This window comes from Aphis gossypii, chromosome 3, assembly GCF_020184175.1.
Source record: "Aphis gossypii isolate Hap1 chromosome 3, ASM2018417v2, whole genome shotgun sequence".
NCBI classification, from domain to species: Eukaryota; Metazoa; Arthropoda; class Insecta; order Hemiptera; family Aphididae; genus Aphis; species Aphis gossypii.
Genome location: NC_065532.1, coordinates 12,104,763 through 12,123,355, shown reverse-complemented (window position 1 = coordinate 12,123,355; position 18,593 = coordinate 12,104,763). Strand labels below are relative to the sequence as shown.

The window sequence follows — 18,593 nt, the reverse complement described above, 5'->3', positions numbered from 1 at the left end:
TAAATATAGTTTTTTACGTTCGAACAGCTCTATACATAATATCAAATGGATAATGAATTTATCGAGTAGTACTAACAAAAAAAAAAAAAAAATAAATAAAAAAATAATGACGGTTTTATTATTATATATAATTTTTTTTTTACTTCAAACTTTAAAGTGGATTTATAATAATATAATACTATTTTTATCGCAATACAAACGTGTATATGAATCGTTATTGATTTTGTATACCTATATGCGAAATTCGTTCAATCGTACGTATCTATATATGTGTACTTTATAAGCTCCGGGGACACGTCGGAACTAAATTATTCCAGTTGCCGGACCTGTCATAGCCAATAAAATATGTCCTAAACGGTTTCCGTTATTTGTGACGGTCGCAGCGAACAGATGGATACATGTAGTACGCCAGTCATTTGAAAAAAAATAAAATGTATTGTGCTTCACTGACTACGTCATCACACTCCATACGGAGTTTTCAACTATATATAGACACAATACAACAACCTCCACGTGTTACATATTATTATTACAGTGTGGTATGTGTGTTTGTGGAATTGAATTATGCGTTATTAATTATTGTTCTCGATACTAGAATTTATAAATATACGGTGTAAAATGAACTCTAAACGCGTGACAGCGAATATTATGAAAACGATATCGTTAATCAGTGTCCGGGAAGAGCAAACATTTTTCTCCCCCATTTCCGAAGTCACTCATTAGGTATCTGTGGTCGAAAATAGCAGCGTCTATCGCGATTTTTAAACATTTTTTTTTTTTATTCTTTGAACGATTTCAAGGAGCTTCGGTCACAGCGACACATTGCAAAGGTCAGCGCACGTCAAACTACTGTTGGCGCATAACAATGGAAAATCCTGTAAGCGCTGGCGCCAACATTCACATGCGTATAATATACATCATCATATTATATACTGGTAAATCATTATAGGCGGAGATCGGCATAAAGAATCGGACCCCGGCGGTCTTTACGAATTTTGCATTCGACCCGATCGGTCGAACGCAAAAATCATCGTGGCCGTAATGTAATATGGGAATATTATATTGAGATTTTCATTCAAACATCGATACGCTTAATATAATAATATCCGGTCGAAAATCTTAGCAACCCCCGGGGGGGGGGGGGGGAACTATACTCTCCGTATATACATCGCCGACGATAACAACCCGCGTTGAATAACAATAACGATGACAACAGTAATAAATCATTTATATATATATATATTATATTATAGTATTCTGGTCCCCGCGGTATATGTTGCCGACCGGATATTACGTTCAATGTTCATACTTATTAGCCTCGGTTTTCCTGCTCGACGGACACGGATCGGGCCTGGTCAGGTCGTAAAGTCGTAGTAGCGGTGTAGTCGATCGCAGCATTTCTCCGAAAGCGAATGTCGTCGGTTCCCGTACCGACGTGACGACCGTTGTTCCTTATCGGCTCGATTTGATATCCTGCGCATGGAAATAAGACGTTTTAATACGGTTTTAGTATTGTTATTTTGTATGGAGACGGGGTAGTACAATTTAGCTAATTTTATTGAAATTAACGAAAATATACGCATAGCTTGGTCGATAACCCGCGCGGTTCAAGACGGTTCAAAAACGAACGGTTTAAACATCGTCTATCTCAGACGGGAAAAATATTGGTATATTATTGTTATATATATAGGTGTATTGCGTCGGTGAATTTCCTAGGGATGTATATTATTCTGCATGACTGATCGAGAGTCATCGAGTCCTAAAACGAAACCCAACTCAATTTCTGCTAAAGATGACATTCGATGTTCAGTAAAACGGATATTGCAATGTATAATCATAAAAATATATAATACGCATGATTTAATACTTTAAATATTATATGTATTATATACGTATAGGTATAATACCTATTATAATATTAACGCAGTAGTGCCGTTTGAAATTTTTTGTTGATATTTATTATTGAGTTTAGTGTAGTAATACACTGTGAATACGATAGCCAGATTATAATATGATATAAGTATTAACAAGCAGGTACAAACTAATATTTAAAGTTTTTAACATTTTATAATATCTGTGTTAACAACTCATTTTATTTTGTGTTTAATATATTATAATTTTATTTCACGATAAAATTATTATTATCGTTATTTTTTGTCGGGCTGTTCAGTTTTTAATTTATTAATTTTGTATATTAATTTTTTTCGTGTTTGATTCAGTTTTCAATATTCATTTATGTAAATTGTTGTAAAATCATTTATTTTTTAATGTATTTCTTAGAACTTCCAATTTGAGACAGTTAGAACTGTGATGGGTTTTTTTTTTTTAAATTTATTACGAACCCAATAAAAAAATTAATATTCATCATATTATACTATAATAATATACACCTAACGATATTTCACTATTTATAATTTGTTAATAATTGTGTGTTAAGTGTTCAATTATACATTGTAGTATTTAAAATGTCTTGAATGCATTCAAATTTACTCGTGCTTTAATAATACAAATAAAAATTGATATCAATGATATTATTGAAACAAATAAATTCGGTTTAGTTCAAAATAACGTGGCTAATGTATTTTTGTATGTGTACAATGGAAAAGTTATATTATTATTGTTTGAACTTTATAAGTTTTCAGTACGATGCATTTTGTAGTGATTGATCCATGCAATTTTTGGACCATAAAAATCAAATACGTTTTTAAATTGATGCTCAAATTAAAATATCAAATCTTATTATAAAATATTAATAATATTTTTGTACATTATGTACAACTTTTGTTGTTACTGATTAAATACTAAATGTAAAATAGGTGTCAATTTTATTGTGATTCCAATAAATCTGGGTCGAAAACTCCAATATAGTTGCCATCTTGATTTATTGAGCTTATAAATTTTATTCACGTCTGAGTTGTTTAGTTAAATTTTAAGGTTCTGTTCTAGTTACTATTATACAACGAGGGTCAATGCATATATATTTTTTATCAATTATGCTATGAAATGAAAAATTATTTAAATTCCATCTATGTAATTATATATTTTTTTTCATATTAAAATATTAAGTATATTTTATATTGTTAAGTGATACCTACAGAATAATTTTTTAGTAATAGTTTATTTTTATGTAGATAACTAGTACATTACGCATTAGTTATTTATAATGTTCGGAAAAGGGATTTATCAGAATTTGAATATCTGAAAAACACCATATCATAATAAGTTAAAAACATTTTTCTGAAATAAGTGAAGTTTTAAATGTTGTGATTTTTTAAATTCTTGGTTTGATTGGAAAATTTTTCTATGGATTTAGGTCATGTTCAATAAGTAAACTATTTTTATTTGTTTGTTTTCTTAAAATATATACGTACGAAAAAATAATTTAATTTAAATCTTTGTTATTATTATCACATTTAAACATTGAGTTATTTACGTTATTGGATTTTAATAAATTGTTAAATCTTTTTTATAGCAATGATTTGTTGATATATTATTTCTACTTTATTTTTATTACTATTGTTTACCTCAATATTTATAACAAATACTTTATAATAAAATAAATATTCGTTGCTATCTTAATTCATAAAATAATAAAGGTTCAGTATTTTTACTGACACTCAAAAATTTAATAATCAGTAAATCATGTTTAGTCGTGTTTTATTATTTTTATTGTGTATTTAATGATACTTATAGTTTTATTAAAAAATACATATATATTGTTGATTTTTTAGTTTTATAAAATTCCATATTTGGACAAATGAAGAATTTTATTAAAAGAGTAGTTGTTATTATAGAATTTGAAACTATATTTTAAAGTTTGGTAAATCTTTTTTTTTTATATAAAAAAAATTGGAGAAAAAAGATTCGTACGAGAGTTACGTGGCTTTGCTATTATAACAGATTTATACTAACATTTTCAATGGGAGTTTATTGCTTTTTAATATATTGTATCCTATTTTCATCTGCGATGATTCTAGTACGTAAGATAAAATACGAATACTGAAATTGGGTAACATTGTTAATAAAATTGTTATACCATACGACAAACGTGACTTCTGCTGTAGAATACGTTATTTAAAAGTTTAAAACGAATTTTTAAATAATATAGGTATATACATTTTTTTCTCTTCAGTTTCGTTTTAATTATTTAGGCTAATGGCGTGTTACTTAATATTTATTTATGTTTAATATTCTTTTTGTATAGATACCTATGCATGTATACGGTATATTAATAATGTATACGAGGATGTTTAGTGGTTTGTCATCTACAGTGTGAGCTATACATAGCGGTTTTCTTTTCTTCTATTTTTTTTTTCATCTGCAGGGTACATCTTTCTACGGGGTTCTCAGTCGAGTCGATGGTGTCAATAAAGATAATAAATTCCTAACAGTTTAGAGTATGGGGTTAAAGAGGAAAAAAAAACGGAAAATTGAGTCTTGAATTAAATATGAATCCCACTTCCAGTGTTTGTTCGCCGGGGCATTGATGTTTAATAGCTTTTCGTTTTGTTTGTACACAGGCGTGTCTATGTGCATAGTGGGTAGGCAGTTTTGGTTTGCAGGGCATTCTAAACGATAATAATAATAACTAATTATTAATTCATAGTGATCTAAAACCATGTATTCATATTTCTTTAATTTAAGACCATCACTTTTCTGCTCGTTTATAAATATTACGTGCATTTTTATTAGGTAAACGACAAGACGTAATAGAACCGGTAAAAACGTATTGAGTTTAGTATTATACGATGTACCTATTTGTATTTAATATATTTTTTTTTTACATTCGTGTTTGGATACTTACAAGCCATTTTTCACATTTTAAAACGGTTTATTAATTTAAAAACAACAAAATTACGTTTCATATTGAGTATAGACGGTATAGCGTATATTATGAGATATATAGTTTTATTCAAAAAATTTTAGTTAACCATTAGATAATTATTGTAAGATATTTATTATTTAATTAAATATAATAAACGCAGTGTTTAATCTCAAAGTAGTAAACATTTTTTATTTTATTTTTTTCACTGTGATTTCGTATTATATTTTTTATGTTGCATGTCTTAATACTAAACAATATAATACTGTGAAACAAAGTATTAAAATGTATAATTTTAATTACCTATTATAAAATATGTTTAGTGAATTTTCTAAAAAAAATAAATACATTTTACAAGATTGGGCTAACTAATTTAGTTATGTAATAAGTTGATATAGAAAACTGTAATTTAAATTTAAAATGTCGTGTATTTTTTTAAAATGAATATTTTCAGTACATGACAAAGTATTATAATTAAATATTAAAAAATAAATAATAAAAATGCATAGTAAATTATAAACATAATAATGCATGTATAAGAGTAATAATTGGGAGAAATATAAACAGACTGAAAGGAAGATGACATATAAAGATAAAATCCTACTTTATTAACAGGAATTATTTTTAGGTTAAATTTTATGAAACCATAGCACAAACGGACTTTTAAATGTCATGCTGGGTTGTTAGGTACCTATCTAATATTATTGTTAAGATGCTGTTTCCTAGTATAATATATAACATTATAATAATTATTTCCATTTTTTTTTTTATAAAAATAATAATTTAAAAAAATCGAAATATATTGAATCTATGCTTGCTGTTTATATTGGAAAAAGATTTACTTAACGTGGTTACAAAATTAAATAGCTGATTAAGTAACTCCATATCACGGGAAAAATAGAATGGTTAAAAACTTTTATAAATGAAAGTAACTTATTAACCTTTAGACTTATTTTTAACTCGTTAAATTCCTATTTTGACATTTTGTGTATAAATAACTTAATGGTATCTTTACAGAAATAATATTAAAAAAAAAAAAAATCCATGTTTCATGTTTTATTGATAATATGTAAGTCAGTGCATATTTGTTACGATATTCTAGTGCTATATATAAATATTAAAAAATTCATAAAAAATTACTTAACGATTCGCGGAAGATGAAAACATGAAATATTTCTTACTCGTTCGTCTATTTTAATAGTCGAATAATACATAAAGTTATGGTTTTATCTTTTTCGATCAATGTATTAACAATTAGTTGATTGTTATTAAAGAGCTTTTGTTTATTAAGTAAACGAATTATTTTGGCAATGTTATGAATATATCTATCATCTAGGTGGTAGATTCAAAGTAGTGCGAACAAACAATTATTTTTTGATGACACAAGCACGTATCGGGGTTTTAATACGGGCGGGGATAGGGGGAGGATACTGATAAAAATAATGAATACTACAAAAGAGACAAAGCTATATGCGCACTTGAAAATACATTTTTATGCGGCTGAAATGTTTTATGATTATGTCGTAGGGATAATACCACCATGTTTTTTTAGTAATATGCTGTCCAAATTGTTCAGTCGATTCAATTAATAACTATACAATAATGCCCTCATACTAACATACACTCAAAACATAGGAAAACTAAAAGCATTACGGAATTATGTGCTAAACTCAAAAATGTAATTGTCATTAGTTGAATAATCGATTTGAGATGTATTAAATTATAAATTATTTGATAGTATACACATCATATTTTATCCTCTTTACGATGATGACGAACGATTGAAAAGTTTGAGGGAATTGACCATCGTTGCTACTACTGCTATACCAATCAAAAATTCTGTGTGCTGAGTATTATTATCAAATGGTCTATCTACTTCACATTTGCTACGTTACGTAGGTAAAACCATACCTATGTATTTGAAATGTTATTTTCATATATTGTTTATTAATATTAATATAAAAAATACATTTAGTTATATTATAAAACACATATTCTATAGGTGCCAAAGTAGATATGATTACAGTATTTTTTTAAATGAATTTTTTTTTACACAATAATGAGAAGTAAAACAATATAATAATATATTAGTTACACGTTTGACGGCGATACTCATTCCTCAGAATCATAGGTAATACACACATGTAATTAAAATATGTAAGTTCATGAACTATTTAAAAATTAATAAGATTTTATTTAGCAGGTATGTCAACTTTAACGTCTGTTGGACAAAATAAATTGGATACAGTCCTAGAACCTTTCAGCTCAGTGTGTACTCGTTTATACAATGTATGTATTATACGTGTGTAAATATGTGTGTATTGTGAACTTTTAAAGTTTTTATTTAAGCATTGTGGGAACTTCACTATACATTTTAATATGCATACACACTATACAGATACTATTAAATTACTGTGCCGAAGTGAAAAAGGCTGTGTGCACAATTTTCACGAAAACTACTTTTCTCTTATACCACGTATATTTACTATATTATTCGTGAACTTTTATTTTTTACAATATCGTTTACATTCAGTATTAATTTTGAATACGTTGTTCAATTATCTATGAAAATGATTTTATAAATATTTCACATGCAAGTTATTAATGTTTTTTTTATATATAATGAAAAATGTATTCGAAACTCTCAATTTGAATAATTTTTGCAAAAAAATTGAATTTTAAGATTTATTAATTTAAATTTGATATTATGAACTAGATTCTTATTAAAAAAAAAATAATTTGATATTTAGTTCAGCGAAGAAAGTATTAGAAATACAATATGTGTGCCTATACATTCGAAGTAGTTGGTTTAAAGATAATAATATATTTGTATATTATTCATTTATCATTATATCTTTTTAATACAATACTAATATGTTATATTTATTTACCTAATCATAGTGAATTAGTGATACGTATTATATGAATCCTTTATCAAAGTTTCAATTATTTTATTATAATTAATTTGATTGAAAAGGTCAAAAAGTCAATTAAAATACATTTATATTTCATTGCTAAATAAATAACCAATATAGGATCTACTTATTAATATATTTTAAACTGTTTAATCCCAATTTATTATTGAAAGCCCGTAAATAAATACCATAAAAAGTGAATGTCATTTTAAGTTTAAAAGTTTAATATTCTACGACGGATTTTGTTACTAAATAATAATCGGTTTTCAAACATCAGAAGTACGAAATTAACATGGATTTAGGTCAAATTTACGGCAGAGGATGACGACAACCAATTTTACTTGTATCGTTCTCTTTATTTTAATTCGATAATGTTAGAAATGTTTAAATGTACATATATTTTTTTTATTCTTATATTTTTATGCTTTGATGTTATTAATTTCTTTGATTGTCGATTAAATTTCTTTCTAAGTATTTTTACATGGTGGAATATACTTAGTTGTATTTCGGTAGAAAAATTTTAATATTTAGTCTGAACCTAAACAATATAGATTGGTAACTAGCTGATTGTAATTTTTGTTTTTGATTGATCAATTTAAATTTTATAATTAATTTTTTTTATATATATAAATAGTATCAATTCTTTACGAGTAAAGAAAAAATAACTTTTGGTTAGTATATTTATAGTATTTCGTATAATATATTTTATAACTATAACAACAATAAAATATTACAAGGATAAGCTTAAATATTCAATGAAATGTTATAAATATTATTATTTGTCAAAACGAAATAATACTTTTCAGTCCAATATGAAGGACAACAAAGGAAAAAATATATTTTTAAAAGTATTATTATATGTATGTCACCAATTTAAACAGTGTCCATCATTTATTACTTTGCACTATAGATATAAACATATCGAAACCATGTATTGTTTCGAAATTGTTGATACCTAACATTAATTATTATTGTATTATTACTTATAGTACATTATTGGTTTAATTTAAACACATTACTTGCAAACTGCTGTTTATTCTCAAAAACTCAATGTGAATAGGACAAAACCTTAGAACTGTTGAGTGTAGTCGGTAACGTTAATAAATAATTAATATTAATCTTTTGGTATTCTAAAAACGCTCTTAAAACTACCTTAATTTGCATGGTTAAAATAATTTAAAGTATACCATTGAATTATAATGCTTGGCATATTACATAATAATATAGTCATACGTAAATAAATCATTGTATACGATCTCTTTTTGTTACAGTAACGTTTTAGTATATAAATTACTTTAAAAAAAAAAACTAATGGGTTAATTGAAATTATAGATTTGAAATTTAATGGTGTGGAGAAAATCGATTAAATACTTGAATTTAAAATAATTCTTGATATTCAAACATTCACGATTCAAAGTACGAGTAAAAAATAGTTAAATTGGTACGTATTTTAAATTTTAATCGATGGTCACGGGGTTTTTTTATGCTAGTTTGTGTGGTTTTTTTTTTTTTTATCTCAAACAAATGATGTTGTAACAATATTTTATGCACCACGTAACGAGCCGAAAATACTATCGCGGCGATTGATCACTATCTACTGTCTAGTTGGTATTCCTTTACGGAGGTGCCAGAAATAAAAAGATTTTTCATTTTAAAATGGCGCGTATAATAGTTTTTTTTTTTTTTTTGAGCAGTATAATATGTCTTCTTTTTCGGGATGATGAATATATATTATTATTTTACATTATTTTATATGTATATTTTATCTCGAAAAATATTAAAAAATGTAAAGTTTTTTTCACGAAATGTTATACATTTTTTTTTTTATATAACGTTTTCAAATATATTATTTTCATATATCGTATTGCAATGATATTATAATTTTAGTCTTTATTGAACGTATATAATATTATCAGTTTGCCGTGTCTCACTGTCTCATAATACACCTTCGTCACACGAAATTCGTAAAGTGTACGTTTGTGCGTAGTAGGTGTAAATGCTCGTGTTTATATTTAATTTGTAATAGCATATGCCTTTTGGGGAGGGAGATCCAAAGAATATGAAAAACGAACAGTGCTCAAGGATTCAGTTACGTCTACAAAAAAACACGTTTCTCGATCTCACACGACTTCGTTCTCTTCAAAATATGTCGTCTGTATCGAATAAAGATAATACGTATATGTATATTCTACATTTGATATTTTACACTTGTCGTATATGTGTTGGACTGTGGGTGTAAATATTGAAATATATTGGTAATAAATTCTACGAATAATAACGGTATAATCGGAGTAAAAAGATATTTTGACTGTCCTTGATTGTCATAATATTTTATCGAGGGGTGCGGAAAACCGCAGACGGCCGGATTTCACGACGCAGTATATCGAATTTTTATTCTATGAGAGAAAAGAAGAAAATCCAAATTTTCGTGGGTATGATAACTATAAGTTATACAGTTTGTCGTACGTGGGCAGACGGCGTGAAAAATATTGGCCGACGATAGCAAATAATATAACCTATGGGGTGCTTCATTTTTTTTTTATGCTGAAAACGAATGCGCACTTTTACACGGTCACTTGGATCCGTGTCGTATAATAGAAATATTTTGCGCGGGTCGAACTGGAAAAAAAATAACGCGCAAATTAGACATTTTTTCACCCACGTCGAAGAATGTTTAAGTCTTTTACCTATACGCAAATATACGTTACTATAGGTGTTTGCTTTGCTTTCCCAATACTCTTATCGTTATAATTTCTTGTTCGACATAAGATTTCGTCTATTAATATTGTCGATCGAACAGTTGAGTGGATATCATTATACATATGCGTCGTACGTGTACATTACGTAAAATGCTTATTATTGCGCACCATTACTTATACAATATTATGTAGTTTTTGAGTGTGTTGTCGAGCCGCGGCTGTATCGAACGATTTTTCCACCACGGGCCACGTCACAGTAAAATAAATCCTGACCAACATTTTATATTTTAGTGTGTGCATAATCGATATTTATTTTCAATGATTTATCTGTTTGATTTATTATTTATAATAAATAACTTTGTTTTATTTAGCATTTTTTTTTTTTTTTTTTTTTTATCATTAATTAGCTATTAATACGATTTTGCAACGATCTTAATTCTGACCAGAATCTGAATTCTTTTACGAAAAAAGTGCTAAGCCAGTACAAATTATAAATATATAAAATATATAATACTAGATTTCTCACCACGTAGGTACGGCTGCAATCACATATAGACAGAATATAGTACGTCACTACCACATTATGCACGTGCCTGTTAAATCTTAATTTACGGAAAGAAGATTTTTTTCCAAATTCATTCAATGGATATTACTTACCGTTTTCTTCTGGCGCGTGTGTTACCGCAAAACGCAAGTTACAACTATACATTTAACTATTATACTCGGTACACATAGTTACTCTATTCTAATACGAAATAGTTTGTCACAAAATTCGTCGCATATTGGGAATCGTGATACAATATATTATGTACAAACAAGCGTATATTTGCGATTTTCTTACATGTGCACTCTCACGGTCGTATTTGTATTCTCTCGAGAAAACGATGATTTCACAAATACCTCACGAATTATATATGATTCGAATATAATGATTAGAGAATAAACTCGTGTACCTATATTTAAAAAAATATTTCGTATTAAGGTACATATTATACTGTAAATTATATCTATAGCCTAATTATTATTTACGGCATGATATTGGAAATATATGTTGACATTTTCAATTAAATTGGCTCGAATGAAACAGAACAATATTATACTGTTAAGTGTTGTATATTGTTATTATTTTTTTTTCATAACGACCTGTGAATTATTCAGTCTTCAAAAGAAAAGCCATTAAGCTATACTTTTACCATAAATGATAAGCAAAAAAAAAGGCCAAGAAAAAAGTCCACTGAAAAAAGTTTGAACCGACGGGGGAAAAAAATCTAGTTTCCAATAATAATCAATTTATTACCATCATTACTTATATTATACTATAAAAATCAATTAAAAAATTTATTCAGTAGTAATTAACTTATTTTGTTGCAATTAAAAATAAATTGAAATTAAGTTTAAAAAAAAAAGTTGTATGGTATATAATGTACACTGTATATCATTTTCGTATAGTAATTTATTTATAATTTAATATTGTGCTACTATAATAATTATATTTTTCACCTTTGTTTCCTTTCAGATGTTTTTTGTGAGTAGCGTGTACTATCGTATAAAGAAAAAAATAGTCTTTTCTAAGGAATTGACATTGTGTAATATTCAATATATAGTCACTAAATGTTCGTACAGCGTATTACATAATAGTGTAAAGGTCAAAAGGTAAAATTAATTTTTTTTTGTATATTATCTTTTCCACAAAATTATACTGATTAAATTAAAATATATACGTAAAATGCCGAGAAACACGTGCACAGAAATGAACGTGAATTTAAATGTTGTTTTCGCACACCTTTAGTAACAGTAGACAAAGTGAATTTACTTCTTTTAAAAATAATTATGGCATATTGTTCCCGTATTAATATTTAAATCGAGGATAATATATACACTAATATAATAAACAGCAAGGGGCTTGGCGTTTTAACTGAATTATCATATACAAATAATAAGTATTATTATTATTACTATTACCAAAATTATTTACTAAATTATTTTTTTGAATTTCTCGAAAACCACACGCGGCACGCCACCTGCCCATTTTGTGAATACTGAATAATAATAATAAATAATAATATACGATTATTTTATTGTTAGCGATTTTTTTGAAAACGCAATACCTTATTTTATCATAATATTATAATACTAATGGAGACGTCGATTATTCTATTGTACACTCAAATAAATACAATATTGCTCTTACCACATAATATGTTATCAATTATCATTCATGGTGGCGTAGGGTTGCGTTGTAACGGGCATCATATCATTTTGTATCCATTGTGTCGAGAAAATATCTTGCAATTGATACAAGGCCAGAAGAGGTGTTCGACGAAAATAAAGGAAAAGTTTCAGGAATGATATCAAAAGAAAATAATTTGAATAGATTTTATTTATTTATTTATTTTTTATCTTATAGAGGATTTGCCGCACATTTACAGAATAAAAATATAAAATATAATGTTTGACAACAATATTTGTAATAAAATTATTATTCAACTTCGTACATAATACTTAATCATTTCAATGGAAATATAAAAATAACTCGCTGAGAATAGATTTTTCACCTATGTAAGATATACGATAGTGAATAGAGAATGTATTTTAAACTTTCAGAAAATTTATAAATAAGTATTAATAACGAATGCACGAAGCGTTTTAAAAAATATTTTGGGTTTTCGATATATATCATAGTAAAGTTTTTGAAACTAAATAATAAAAAAGACTATTTTGTTAATTGAACTATATAGTATATACTCTGCAGTTTAACAGTATTCATTATTTTTCATAGAAACGTCACTGCGTTAATTCTGATAGAAATAAATAATAATTTTCTGTATTTGGATTAATTTATATACCAAATCAACTAACAAAAAAAAAAAAAAAATCCAATAAAAACAACTTTAATAGTTGGTATAAAAATTGATGTGAAATGACTTGTGCGCTGCACTCAAAGGATACGCCGTTAAGTCAACACACACGTTGAACGTATTTGTTTTTGCACAATCAAAGATGAACCGTATGTATATAGTATAATAGTATATAGCATACTATTTATTTATGTTTGGTATCGTTTAAGTGTACAACATTAGAACCACAATGGCTGTATTAAATTCTATAGTGGAGTATTAGAATAGGATGCGATGGGTGAATCGTTTTCCCTCCCTCGGAAGTTTGGTCTTAGATTTCGTATGTATTTACAATCGTATCTACAATGGTACTAACACTATTCAATTCAACTAAGAATAAAAAAAAAAAATGAATAATATACGTCAGGTTAGGTTGAGTTGGCTTAAATGGAGGTTAACCCCTCCACTTTCCCTTACATACTGTTTGACGTTTTAGATTTTAATTGAAGTCTATATAGAATGTATTGGTTTTACAGCGATTGAACGTTGTGCTTTTAAGTGTTCAACTCTACAGTTATAAGCCATGCACCAAAGTTAATTATATATGAAATAATTAAAATTCTTGAAATTCTATTCATCCATTAATATTTTCTTACCGGGTTCTCAACATTGATTACTAACACAAATTTATTTACTTGTTATATTAGAATAACAAAAAAAAAAAAAAAATAAAAATATTTCGTTTAAATATTAATTTGTTTTGTAGTGAGAGGAATGGAGGTCAAAGCTCAGTCAGAAGGTTCTGAACTCTCAGCTACTAGTAACGTCACTACTTCTGAGGATGGATCACACAAGGTACCGCAGTTAACATGGGACGTATAAATTATGAACAGTGGTATAGACGATCAATGTATCACCTTCTCAATCCTTAGAGAAATATCAATACCAGTTGATAAACGTTTTAGTGTGTGTGTGTTTGCATTTGCATCAAGTCAACTCATCGTTACTTATTAAATACAACTAACGATCCAAAACGTTCGATTCCTAATTAAGTACACATATTATGCGTAATGAATCCGACATAGCAATTTCATTCATTCGAGCTGACTTGGTACATTTTACAGGTGAAGGAAGTAATTATTTAACACCATTGATTATGTCAAATTATTCACTTAACGTTAGAATTTCAAGTTATATCAATCCTAAATTTTCTATATAGGTAGGTGTTCATACAAAGCTTAACTACAACGGACTTTAATTCGTCATTGTTCTTTGACGATAGTATCTAATAGGAAAAAGTAGACGCGGAAATTAATAAATAGTTGGAGTTTTCTCATAAAAGCTGTGTTTTCAATATAGGTAGGTACCGTGCAGTTTTTAAGATAATGTATTACGTTTGATCAATAATATGTTTATAAAGTAGTCAACTAAATTGAATTAAAATGTCTTTTTAAGTAATGTATATGAAATAATATTGCTTATTACATTTTTTAACAGTCTACTATGCACATTTATTACGAAATCATATTATAACGTATGTACCGTGTTTTAAGCTAAAATGTCTATTATTACTTTTATTTGTAAACAGAGTTTCAGTTATCCACCCCTTCATACAACTTTTTTAAAATGGTAAAAAGGTTTTTTTTTAAATGTTCAAACTTAGGAACATACTTTATTCAAGAAGTGTCTGTAAAACGAATAGAATACCATTTTAAACTGTCAGTAGTTCGTAAATGTATTTTATATACAATTTATTTCTATGTTCATATAATAATAGCATTTAATAATTTTCTATGCAGTTTTATTGTATTGCAAATCGTTAGTTTTTCAGGCAATAATAATTCCATTGAATATAAGAACTGATTGTGGAATAAATTTGTTTGTAAAAACAATTGAAATACGGTGCTAAAGAACCAATCAACCTATGTTACATACAGTTAATTTTTTAAACCACATTCATAGAAAGATTTTAAAACACTATATATTATATAAAACCGGACTAATAACATACTCGAGGTATCAACGCTTTAGTAATATAATTTCAGTATAATCAAATTTGTGTTGCTATAATCATAAAAACGTAAATCAATATTTTTTCTCAATATCATAGAACGATAATAATATGTTTTCAAATTTCAACTAAATAATACGTTTGTATAATGTATATAACATATATTTGTATGTGAATAGGTATTATGTATAGCGAATTGATATTCAAAGCAATGTCAATGTAAATACCATTACAACTTCTGTACATTTATTAGTTATATGGGCATCGTGTTATTATTGATTGATTAAAACGGTATATAATTAATAACATTCTAACCCTATCGTTGGATTATTACTATATATTTGTTCAATTTATCTAACACACATAAATTGTATCCCATTTTTAAATTGTTAAGATGTCTATTAAATATTATATTAGCGATCAAATATCAAATTTCAATAAATTTTCTTAGTATTGATGTAAACAGTTTTAATTTGTTAGTATTTGTTTTCAGACCTAAACACTTAGCTAATATTATTTTAAAAGATTAATTTAATTTTCATAATCATGATACGTGTTTATTTAGGTTTTGTTTACAATGTAAATCGTAAGAATTATCGCGTGAGATATTCAACTATATTATCCCGAAGATTTGTAAACTTTCATCCATTTAAAAGTCGTGGTATTATAATGGAATTATAGACGAAAAAAATAATTAAATAAATAATATTAAAAGTCTTATTCGTATAATATTATATTATTATGATAAATTTACTCTATTCGTGACTATTTTTTTAATATTGATTTATTTTTAAATTAGTACAACTACTAATACGTTTAATGTATAATAAATTTAACTCGAATACTTTTATTGGCTCTAACAATATAATTTATCGTCATATCAGCAGTATGAAATAAACTGCAAAAATGTATAGTTTTGTAACCTACAAAATATGGGTTAATTAATAATAAAGAATAAGAATTATTATTATTTTTAAAATTTAAAATTGTATAACTAGGATAGTAAATATCCATGGCTTACGTCAAGTAAGTCTTTCTGACTTTTTTCTCTATAATTCTTAAAGTATGCCATATAAACGTTAAGACCTATCATATTAATATGTACACATGACGGGCAAATTGATCGAGCACGTTAAAACAGAGTTTAATATACTTAAATAGGTACTACATAATATATATATTTATTTATATCCAATTTTTTATGGGATTTAGCAGTTGATGCAAAAATCTGGTGGATCAAAATACCGAAGCTTATGAAAAAAAATTATATTTTTTTATTTTATTAAGTATGTTAATAATTTATGAGCGTTTAGACATCCTATACGATTAATATTAGAACATTTTGAATTAATTCTAATGAAATTTAGTATTATGGCAATTTATTACAACACATTCTTATACATTTTCCAATTGTTATCTTAAGTTCGTATCTAATATGGGTTTATTAAGACTAAATTATAATTATTGTTTTGTTAATTTTTTAAAACATTCAATTAAAATCAAAATTCTATCATAACAACAACTTTGTTTTCAATATTATTTAATCTAATAATAAATATATTATATTGTGTTCATGTGTATTATTATTTCCAAGAATTATTTTTCTCTAGTTTTAGTTGAATATATATTTTTTCATCATACAAAATAATTCATTAAAGCAAATCTTATTATAATTTTAAAATAGAATAACTGTCATATTTACGATTTGTAAAAAAAGTCAATAATTTTGCTTTATAATTTTATGCGTTTTTTTTTTTTTGTTATCATCTAAAGTTACCTCCCTAAAAACAAACACTTAAAAATAGTGTATGCTTGCAACTACTGTTTAAAAATAAAAATATGACGTATTTATAGCCTAACATAACACTTCTTTTGACGTTAAAGAAGGTTAAGCCAATTTATAAAATTAATATAAAATTATTAGTTATTAATTATTGATAATATTAAACATTTTATATAGTTTGTTTGCAAGTTACATTAATTGCAGTCTGCAGGCATTATATATATTTAAATATTTGCCGGTTTGTAATATTTACAATATTATGTTAAAAATCGGTTTGAATTTGTTTTTGTTATTTAATAAAATGTCGATACTATTAATGTTGGATAAAATATTATTTAACAGATCAATTTGTAATTCGTCTTTAGCTAATTATTTCAGAAATTATTATATATTTGTCTATAGAAAGCTCTAATAATAATTAAAAAAATATTATTACTACGAAGAATTCATTTGTCGATACATACTGACTGAATCGGGTATTACTGCTATCCATAACATGAAAATTCTCCCATTTCTGAAAAATAATAATAAAAACAATATTATTACATACTTACATACACTGATATATTTAATTTTACATGCTGATATATTTAACGTATAAACGCATTTTTGATTTGTTTATTGTATCGGATTAATATTTTGATTATATAATTATATCAGTTTCAAACTGTACCTATGTATTTATTATTCAATGATATAGATACTATCATAGGGTTTATTTAATTATAATTATTATAAAATAGTATAAACTCTTCCAAAATTAAATTTCAAGATCATAAATATAAAGAATTTTATGTGTATGGTATACAATATACGTAGGTATATTACTGCAAAAGTTATTAAGCTGTACAATTTTCCTAATATTCTGAGTTTTTTTTTTGTGATTAGTTTTTAAAGATCGATAAAAATATTGTGGTTTGATGTTATATAAAGTAAAACTAAACGACATAGTAAATAAATCATACCGTTATTATGCATTGCAAACGTTAAGGGTCATTTAATGTTTATTAAGTGAACACTTTATTTTATTTTTCATTATCATTTTATCGAGTGTATGAGTCCACAGCCATTTATCAATGTACATTGTGCGTTCACTAAATGACCCGGAAGTGCTTTTACATACATGTTTAAAATAATATTACCCGCCCCAGTTCCATTAAACTACCGACGAAAGTTTACTAAATTCCAAACTTTCATTCAAAGGATTTCTCGATTAGGTACCTGTATATTTATAGGTTGGCCTTGAATTAATTTGCAATCCATTTATAAACAATACATTATATACATACCACATACACACACACACACACACACACACATATATATATATATATATATTATATATAAACACAATATACGTTTGTTAATATAATTATACTATAATCTATAAGCGTTATTGGAACGTTGTTTTATACCATCGTACCAAATGTAGCCACATGAGAACCGCACGTGTGTGGGTAGATATTGTAAATATATATTCCGATATTCGAGACGTGTAACTAAACAATGTTATTGGCAATTTTCCA

The 18,593-nt window shown here is 26.4% G+C and overlaps 1 protein-coding gene across 5 annotated transcripts in view; it reads right to left on the bottom strand.

Annotated features, from left to right (window-relative positions):
* LOC114125632 (muscarinic acetylcholine receptor M3) overlaps positions 1–18,593 on the bottom strand; it is an 83,675-nt gene that overhangs the window by 9,408 nt on the left and 55,674 nt on the right. For all 5 annotated transcript variants that reach the window (XM_050204558.1, XM_050204556.1, XM_050204555.1 and 2 more), the window contains 2 exons: positions 17,532–17,581; positions 1,310–1,473 (listed from right to left, as the gene is read on the bottom strand). The gene's annotated coding sequence lies outside the window, so the exon portion shown is untranslated. The remainder of the gene's footprint in view (positions 1–1,309; positions 1,474–17,531; positions 17,582–18,593) is intronic.